A 10,990-nucleotide genomic window follows, 5' to 3' on the forward strand; every position below is an offset into this window, starting at 1 on the left:
TTGTTACACTGAATCGACTGATCGACGCCGTTCGGTGGCCGACCGAATCAGAGTCCACGCACCGTGTGGTGGCCAGCGGACGCCGTGCGTCATCGGAGCCCCGCCGCATGTGGCCAAGGCAGGGCAGCGCGCGTGTTATCACCCCAGCTACCGCTCGCACTCAGTCGCGCCTCCATTTTCGCATTTCGCCTTCTCCTTCATCGCTGGCAGCGCCCGCAGCAGCAGCGCCGCTCGCCGCCATCGCCGTTGCCAGTCACCGGCTTGCCTATCCGCTTCTCCATCACCACAACAGCACCACCGCCATCCCAATGACTCCCTGCGCCAGCCCGTGCCCACTGATTGAGCTCGGTAAGCTCCAGCCCCATGCGCAGCCTCGTTGGAGCTCCGCCGCCACCTCCATCGCCGTGGTCAGACCTAATCCGACCACTGCTAGCAGTGTTAGTGAGTGCATTAGCTTCATCGTAGTGTGTCGATGCTCAGCATAGCGTTTGATTGAGTCACCGTAGCTTCCACCGGCGTAACGCCGTCGACCCGCACCTCTGCCCCGCCATTGACGTCGTCGTAGTCGCTAGCTCCGATGAGAGGTCCCACCAAGTAGTGCAATGTGTGCGCGAGGTCGAGTAGATCACCGTGTGAAGATGTCACCGCCGGCAGGTTCGCCGTCAGCGAGCTCTGGCCGCGCCAGTAGAGTAGCGCCGCCTGCTCTGTTCTTGTCTCGATGACATGTGGGGTCCTCTATCAGCGGGTCCCACCGGTCAGCGACAACAGTATTGAAAGCTAGTTCATTTTGAATTCAGATTTCATGTGTTTTGTAATTTTTAGATCTCTAGTTTGATAGCTTCAAAAATTGTGCAATAAATTTGGTAGTGTTCCTTAGGAAGTGTAGTATTTAAGAAAAATATGATCTTGACACTTACAGTAGAAATTTTGGCAGATTTAAATAGAGATTTGAAATGTATTTTTCAATGCATGCAAACTTGTTTATTTTATATCTAAAGTTCCTGTGCTCCAAAAATTATGGAATTTTTGTGGTAAGCTATTATTAACATGTATAAGCTCTGGTAAAAATTTGAGGATCGGTGCTTGTGTAGATTTGTAGTTATAGATTTTTTTTTATAAATAGTGAATCCTTGTATGAATTTTTATAAATTATTTATGAATCCAAAATTTATGAAATTTGTTGGGGGTAATCCTAGTACCATAAGGATGCTAAGAAAAATAGGAAATCTGACACTTTTCAATAGGGTTTTCTATTTATGCTATTTTAAGCCTTTATGCTTTGTCTTTTTTGTATAGGGTGTTTTACTGAATAAAACACATGAAACTTTTACAGCAGTCCTTTGGTAGCATTAGTAAGGCACTATAAATTTTTAAGAATTTATGATGCACATTTGATATATATTTATTATTTAACCTATATATCCAAATAAAATAATAAAGGCATATAAAGAAATAGTTTGGGCTTCACCATTATATTTTCTTGGATGTATTTTGTATGCTTAAACTGTTGGTAGACTTTGTGTTGTCAAACTTTGAATGATTACATGAAATAGAAGTATTGTTACTGTGTAATGCAAATTGGAAGGGTTCCGGATAGATTCTGGAGTTGGATAAGTTGCATGTTAAAAATGATGTTTGCTGTAAAAATAGTTAATAACAAAGTTGTAGGTAATTTTATAAGCTTTCCAGAAAGTCTAGGATCACTGCATTGGGATAATTAGAACTCCAGTTATGAGTAAAACAAGTAGCTGCTATTTGTGAAGTAGTAGATGCATTGTCGAAGTAATTAGTTACATAATCAAGAAGAGATATGCACCTACTCAGTAGAACATGATGCACTTGTTAACATATATGCATTCACGATATCTTATGCCATATTCATCCATCTAGGATTGGAGGAAGAAATAACGTTGCTGGAATACGATGAAGTAGAGGAAGGGGACCAGCAGGAGAATCCTCAAGTCGCAGCTCCCGAAGGCGTGGAGCAGAATCCTGAAGAGCTTCCAGAGTGTCCTGACCATCACCCCACTTCCTTTCTACGAGGCAAGCCCCAGAGCATTCTAAGTCTCCCAGTATTTTACAAATAATTACTTAAGTATTTATGATTGATGCATTAGGTTATAAGAGTTGAATGGAACCACTTGATGCATATAAATTCCTTGTCCAGATATTACACCTTTAACCGGTATAGGTGTAGGATCGAATATATGCTTAGCCATGCTTAGACCGGTAGAAGTCGGGTGATGTCCTGTCACCTGCGAGATATAGGTGGATACCGGAGCACGGTTGGCTATATTTGCTATCGTGGAACAGAACCATGGGGTAAAAGAAAATCGAGACCGGGCAGGATGTCGATAGAGAAGCAACAAGACATGGAGGTCTTGGGTGTGGATCTATCCCCATCTGTGTCGATTAAGGACCATACCATTGTTGGCGCTTCTAACAAGATTGAACGCATGCCTCTCACTTAGCTGGCCGGATAACTCATTCTGACCGCAAAGCCGAGTAATTCAACTCAGGCCGGGACCCGTTCTGTTGTGCGCTCCTTCCGGGGGACGATCAGACTGAGCCCAAGGGCAGGCTAGGCCTAAACATCCTGGCATCTGGTGTCCTAGATTGTGTGGCATGGTACGGACCCATGAAATGTGGACCTGAGTTGTACCAAAGGTGACCTAAGGCTGCCTTCGCGCGATATGCATGGGTTTGTGTTAGGAATAAATTCCTAGCTGGTTGAAATCGATTCAAATCGCCGTCTCTCCCGGATAGTGAGAAACTTGGCTAGTCCCAACATCGTAGTAACTGTGTTATGGAACATGATGGTTCGAATGAATATGGAAGTACAATACCTACTATGGTTACTATTGTATGCTTTTAAATGATATACCACATGTTTGGCACAGGATTGTTGCTAATCTAGAAATGGATAGTTATAATTAACTTGTTAAAGGAATCCGAAATGTACGACTAAGTTAATTGCCTTTATGCAAAATGTTGTCAAGCTATCTCCACTTATACAGCCTTGCATAATCCTTGGAGTCATTTTATTTCTGGTTTATGACGGGTAAGTCCAGCTGAGTACCTTCTCGTACTCAGGGTTTTATTTCCCATTGTTGCAGATGGCACTGTGTATCATGGTTATTGCAAGAGTTGCTTCTATCCTGCCGTGGATGAGGAGTAAGCCTTGGGTAGGCTTCTTTATTAATCCCTATCTTTGCTTTTGTGGACTGTGATCCTACTTGGCACCGTATCAAACTATGTTGGAAACTTTATTTTCGAACTTATTTGCTTTCGCTTTATCTATCAAACTCGGTTTGTAATAACTTTTATTCGTACTCTGATGATGAAATGTATCTGTGAACTTCATGTAATATGTGGCATGTATGTTGAATCATGTACGATCTTGGTTGTTGTAAATCGTTTATCGAGACCCGTCGTGATACTCGACGGACTACCGGGTTTATATGGGTTCAAGTATGACAGTGCGACCGCTTGCGGGCTGCCATCGTACTTGTACTCTTATAAATTGGTCGGTTCTGCGACATATAACGCCTTGGACAACCTATAAACATGATTAGGATATCTAGGGTCTTCAAACCCGGGAGGTTGATCAACATAGACTAGTTCATTAATAAAGCCATTTAAAAATGCACTTTTCACATCTATTTGATATAGTTTCATTTCATGATGTGATGCATATGCAAGTAGGATATGGATGGCTTCTAATCTTGCAACCGGTGCAAAGGTCTCCCCAAAATCCAAACCTTCAACTTGGGAGAACCCCTTTACAACTAGTCTTGCCTTGTTCCTCACAACAACACCTTGATCATCTTGCTTGTTACGGAACACTCACTTTGTTCCAATGACTCTTGCACCTTTTGGTCGCTCTTCAAGAGTCCAAACTTCATTGCGAGTGAAGTTGTTCAACTCTTCATGCATTGCATTGATCCAATCCGGATCTTTGAGAGCTTCTTCTACCTTGGTAGGCTCATAGCAAGAGACAAAAGAGTGATAAGCAATAAATGAAGCAAGTTTTTGAGATCAAGTCATTACACCCTTTGATGGACTCCCTATGATGAGATCTTATGGATGATCTTGTAGGAGAGGTGTATTTCTTCTATTGACCACTTGAGGAGGAGGTTGTGGAGCATCAACATCTTGTGCTTGTACCACCATTTGCTCATGGGAGATATGAGTATCTTCATTTTCTACTCTCCCATCTTTCTCACCATCTTGTGGCACACTTGATGAAGAAGGTTGATCTATGACTTGTACATCATCTTCATCATCTTTTGGCTTGATGTCTCCCATCGGAATATTCTTCATAGCCTCCCTCAATGGTTCATCACCTACATCATCAAGATTCTCATGTGCTCCTTAGGAGCCGTTAGATTCATCAAATTCCACATCATATGTTTCTTCAACCAAGCCAGTGGTATGATTAAATACTCTATATGCTTTGGACTTTGATGAGTAACCAACAAGAAAACCAATATCACAACGTCTTTGGAACTTCCCTATGTGTTGCCGCTTCTTGTAGATGTAGCATTTGCAACCAAACACCCTAAAGAAGGAGACGTCCGGCTTCTTCCCATTGAGCAACTCATAAGGAGCCTTGCCAAGGAACTTTTGAAGGAATAGGCGGTTGGATGCATAACATGCGGTGTTGATTGCTTCCGCCCATAGAGCTTCGGGGGTGTTGTACTAATCTAGCATTGTCCTTGCAAGAGTGATCAAAGTCCGGTTCTTCCTCTCAACTACACCATTTTGTTGAGGAGTATAAGTTGCGGAGACTTCATGCTTGATCCCAACTTCATCACAATAAGCTTCAATGTTTGTGTTGTCAAATTCTTTTCCATTGTCACTTCTTATCTTCTTGAGCTTCACTTCAAATTCATTTTGAGCTCTCTTGGCAAACTTCTTGAAGCAAGATGCAACTTCGGATTTGTCATGAAGAAGAAATACTCATGTATACCTTGAATAGTCATCAACAATCACAAGACAATAGAGATTCCCTCCCAAACTCTTGTATGTTGTTGTTCCAAATAAATCCATGTGTAGGAGTTCTAGCACTCTTGTGGTTGACATGAAAGCTTTGGTTGGATGTGTATTTGCAACTTGCTTGCCGGCTTGACATGCACTACAAAGCTTGTCCTTTTCAAACTTCACATCCTTCAACCCTCTCACCAAATCATTCTTCATAAGCTTCTTGAGTGAACTCATACCAACATGAGCAAGTCTTCTATGCCATAGCCACCCAAGTGTTGTTTTGGTGAATAGGCAAGTCTTCAAATTTGCATCTTTGGAGGTGAAGTCCACTAGATATAAGTTGTTGTATCTAAATCCATTGAATATCACTTGATTGTCATCTACCTTGGATACAACAACCTCCTTCTCAGTGAACAAGCATTGGAAGCCAAGATCACACAATTGTCCAATGGATAGCAAGTTGAAGCTCAATGAAGCAACATAGAGCACATTGGAGATGGAATGATCATTTGATATTGCCACTTTGCCCAATCCTTTAACCTTGCCCTTTGAATTATCTCCAAATGTTATTTTCTCTTGTCCATCTACCTCTTCATCTAGTGAGGTGAACATACGAGGATCACCGGTCATATGTTGAGTGCAACCACTATCAATAACCCAATGACTTCCACCGGTCTTGTAATTCACCTACACACAAGAGATTCAAGCTTTAGGAATCCAAACTTGTTGAGGGCCCTTCACCTTCTCAACAAGTGACTTAGCCACCCAAATCTTCTTAGGCCTATTCTTGTTAGGGGGTCCTAAGAACATGACTTTCATCTTCCCACTAGAGTCCTTTCTAAGCATGTAGTGAGCATTGAAGGCAAAGGGTCTAGCATGCTTGGGCAAGGGTTGTGGCGGTGGAGTTTGGCACTCATGAGCAAAGTGGCCTTCTTGTCCACACTCAAAACATCTCTTTGGCTTTGGCTTTGGCTTTGATTGTTGTTGTTGAGCTTGAGCCTTCTTCTTCTCTACACTTGCCACATATCTAATGCCACTTCTATCCATCTTCATGACGGTGTTCATAAGTAGCTCACTTTGGAGGTGCTTGCCTCTATCAAACTTGCTCAACCCAATCTTGAGATGCTCTTTCTCCAACTTGAGCTTCTTATTTTCTTCCTTTAGAGCATCATCTTTCTTCTCTTCCTAAAGATTCTTGTTTTCTTCTTTGAGCTTCTCATTCTCAAGGATCAACTCTTTGTCATGATCAAGAGTTTCTAGCACAATGGTGTTGTGGCTTTTCATTTCTTCAAGATCTTTCATAAGCTTTTCATTTGTGTTCTTGAGCTTGACATATTCATCATAGTCATTACACTCAACCACTTGCTTGCCTTTGCCACTAGATCCTTTCTCAATGCTCTCATCAATCAAATCATCACATGATGTAGCTATATCAATCTTAACAACATGGTTAGTTGCATCATGTGGCTCATTTGGTAAAAATTCTTGAGCAATAACAAGTGTATCATGATTGATCTTAAGAGTAGTGTATTCATCTTTTAGCTTGTTGTGGCTAGTGATGAGCTCATTCTGCACCCACTCAAGTTTATCATGTTTATCTTTAAGCTCTTTCTTAGAAGATTTGAGCTCCTTGAGTTTGGATGATATAGCATCATTAGTTTCTTTAAGCTCAACATTAGCCTTTTCCAAAGTATCGCATTTAGCTAAGAGTGAATCATTTTTAGCATCAAGCTTTTCATTTTTAGCTCTACTCTTTCTAATGATCTTAGTGTATTTTCTTAGTATTTCGACAAGATCATCATATGAAGGTGAATCATCATCATCGCTATCGCTATCACTATCATCATCACTAGCATGTTCATCATCACTACTATCATCATCATTTGATACCTTGTGTTCACCCTTGGCCATAAGGCATAGGTGTGTAGAGGATGATGGCGATGGTGGCGGTGAAGATGGAAGATCAATAGCAATGGCGGCCACCTTCTCATTGTCATTATCATCATCGGATGATCCACTAGATGAATCAATGTCCATGAGTCAATCACCGATGATGTAGGCCTTGCCACTGTCCCTCTTTTTGCCATCTCTCTTCTTGTATGGCTTGTTCTTTTTCTTCTCATCTTCATCTTCATTGCTTGAGTCATCTTTCTTGCCCTTGTTCTTGTTCTTGAACTTGTCTTTCTTGGGATTTGTGCATTGATGAGCTAGATGGCCAAGTTCACCACAATTGTAGCAATCCATCTTGGAGATTGGCTTTCTTCTTGAGCTAGTGAAGAACTTCTTCTTCTTGCTGTCAAACTTGATGCCACTCTTGTTTAGCTTCTTTAGCATCTTGGTGGCTTTCTTCACCATGAGAGCAAGATTTTCATCTTCATCTTCTTCACCACTTGAGCTCTCATACTCAAGTCTTGCTTTGCCCTTATCTTGGCTAGCTTTGAATGCTATATCCTTCTCTTTCTTCTTGGTAGAGGATGAGCCATCTTGTGGTGTGATGTGCATGTACATCTCATGAGCATTGATCTTTCCCAAGATTTGTGTCGGTGTAGTGGTGGAAAGATCACCTTGATGTAGCATGGTCACAATATGCCCATATTTGTCAATGGGAAGGACACTCAAGATCTTTTTCACAACATCGGATGGTGACATTTGAGTAAGTCCAAGCCCATTGACTTCCTCTACAAGAACATTTAAGCGTGAATACATTTCATTAGCACATTCTTTGGGAAGCATCTCAAAAGAATTTAACTTTTTGATTACAAGATGATAGCGTTCCTCACGCTCACTCTTGGTTCCCTCATGGAGCGCACAAACGTCTGACCATAGAGCATTGGCGTCTTTGTGGTTCCTTACGCGGTTGAACACATCTTTGCAAAGGCCTCTAAAGATGGTGTTGCGAGCCTTTGCATTCCATTTTTCATAATTAACCTCATTGCCTTGTAGGTTAGTAGCATCCCAAGGTTTTGGGAAGCCTTGTGAGGCAGCTCTAAGAATACCAACGTCTAGAGCTTCTAAGTACGCCTCCATGCGGATTTTCCAATATGGAAAGTCATCTCCCTCAAAGATAGGAGGAGGTCCATCCCCGTAAGACATCTTGCTCTAAGCGGTTAAGCTTAAAAACGTGAGCACGAGGCTCTGATACCAATTGAAAGGATCAAGATGCCCAAGAGGGAGGGTGAATTGGGCTAATTCTAAATTTTCTTGCAATAATCAAATCATACGGTTAGCCCAATTAACCCCTTGTGCCTAGAAAAGTATTTCTATTACTCTAACGCACAAAGGACTTGAAACCTATGTTCCAAACTTACTCTAGCATGGCAATTATATGAATGTAAAGACAAGTATTGAATTGCTCACAGTAAATGCTCAAAGTAAATGCTCAAAGTAAATAGAGAGAGAGGAACGTGGCGATGTTTTACCAAGGTATCGGAGAGTCGCCACTCCCCACTAGTCCTCATTGGAGCACCCACGCAAGGGTGTAGCTCTCCCTTGATCCGCGCAAGGATCAAGTGCTCTCTATGGGTTGATTCTTCGACACTCCGTCGCGGCGAATCACCCAAAGCCGCTCACAACTTGAGTTGGGTCACCCACAAGCTCCGCTTGGTTATCACCAAGCTCCCAATCACCACCAAGCCGTCTAGGTGATGGCAATCACCAAGAGTAACAAGCATGAACTCTCACTTGACCACTCGAAGCCTAATGAGAAGATGGATGCACACTTGGCTACTCTTGATTCACTAATGAGGCTACTCTCTTGGATTCTCAAATCTCAATCACCTCACTAGGACCTTGCTCTTCTTGGCACTCACAAACATGTTTCTCAGCTATTAGAATGAGCAAAAGTGACTCCACACACGAGTGGAGCTTCTATTTATAAGGCAGTCTGAAAAACGAACCGTTATGAGCTTCTACGGGGTGACTGGACGCTCCGGTCGTGTTGACCAGACGCTCTGGTCAGTTCAACCCGCATTCCAGTGATAATGTGTTGATAGGACGCTGGCAGGGTCCGGTCACCATTGACCGGATGCGTTCGGTCGCATTAAACCCTTACTGCAACCTTACTGTACTCGACCAAATGCTAAACCCCTAGGCTCCGGTCAGTACTGATCGGACGCGTCCGGTCGTAGATTCCCTTCTCTGGAACCTTACTGGAGTCAACCGGACACTGCCTCTGAGTGTCTGGTCACTTGACCTCTCCAGCGTCCGGTCGCACCGAACACAGCCTGCTTGATCAAATGAACTGACCGGACCCTGCGGCCATCGTCCGGTTGCACCGGAGCCAGCGTCCGGTCAGCATTTGACCCTCCATTCACTTCCAACTCTCGATCATATGTGAATGAAGTTTGCTCCAATGGATCTTAGGCATTCATAGGAGCTACCTAGAGCTAGTTTTAACAAGTGTGCACCACACCTAACTCACTAGACTCATCTAGGTCAAGCTACCCATCCATACCCCCCTTTATAGTACGGCCAAAGGAAAAACAAAGTCCTAAACTACTCTAAGTGTCTCTCCAACTCTAATCGACACTTAGAACTAGTCATCCTTAACCTTGTCCTCCATCCTTTGAAAACCAAAATGATTTCCATCGTAGGGGCATGACAACCTTGATTGCCCAATTGATCTCCATTACCATGACCTAACTTAATTGCCTCTACAAAACACACGTTAGTCATAGTAATCTTGTATTGTCATTAATCACCGAAACCCAACTAGGGGCCTAGATGCTTTTAGGACATATTGTTGAAGAGCCTTGGTATAGAGGATAGCTTATGGATAGCTACGGTTGCAATCATCTCATCCTCTTCAATTGTGCTCTCTCTAGTTGAGTCCCATTCGTGCCCAATGTAAGCTTCTCCCATGTACTTCTTGCTCTTTCTACGGTTGGTCTTGTCTTCTTTCTTGTCCTTCTTGTACTTGTTGCTCTTGATCTCATATGGACACTTGGCAATGAAGTTCTCGGTGCTACCACAATTGTAGCATGTCCTCTTCTTCTTGTTTGGAAACTTTTTCTTCACTACCTTGTAGCCTTGCTTCTTTAGTCCCTTTTGAAATCTCTTCATAAAGAGAGCAACATCATCAACCTTCTCATATTGATCATCATCATTTTCTTCTTCACTTGAGGATGATGTAGTCTCTACTTGCTCTTGGACTTGCTTGCTTACTTTAGGCTTGCTTGTTGATCTTGGATTTGCTAGTAGAGCCTTGCTTGCTTGATTTGTTCACCTTGAGAGCTACATCTTTGATCTTAATGCCATCTAGCTTTGCTTGCAACTCACCAAGCTTCTTTTCTCTCATTTGCTTTTTCTCTTTGCATGTCAAAGGTCAAGATCTTCCCAAGTACATCATTTGATGTGAAGTACTCAAACTTCTTCTTGTCTCTAATTAGAGTCACTACGGTTTCATTTCTAGGTGAGTAAGCTTCCAACATAATCTTCACAACCTTGTGATCATCTAGCTCATCACCACCATAGCCTGTAATCTTGCCCACCATTGTCATCAATCTATCAAACATCTCTTGTGGCCCTTCTCCATCCAAGATCACGAACCGGTTGAGCTTGGCCATCAACAAATGAATTCTACCCTTCCTCACTTTGTCAACCCCTTCATGTGCAAGGTGCAAAGTGTCTAATATTTGCTTGGCAACATCAACACCAAGCACTCTATTATACTCATCACCATCCAAAGCACTAAGCAACACACTTGTGGCTTGACCATTGAGATGAATAGTTCTCATTTCATCTAGAGTTGTTTTCTTGGGATCAACTGGTGACTCAAATCCATTGCAAACAACCTCCCAAATGCTGGGGTGAAGACCTATAAGATAGGCTCTCATTAAATACTTCCACTTGGCAAAGTTAGTCCCATCAAAATGAGGTAACTTGTCCACGGGCACATTGATAAAAGACCTCTGATCATGGTTAGTCATATGCATAGAAGAATAGTTAAAGGATACAGCGGCATATTTGTTGTTGGAGTCGGCTTTGCCATTTCCTTTCTTCTCCT

The sequence above is a fragment of the Miscanthus floridulus genome, chromosome 3 (assembly GCF_019320115.1).
Source record: "Miscanthus floridulus cultivar M001 chromosome 3, ASM1932011v1, whole genome shotgun sequence".
NCBI classification, from domain to species: Eukaryota; Viridiplantae; Streptophyta; class Magnoliopsida; order Poales; family Poaceae; genus Miscanthus; species Miscanthus floridulus.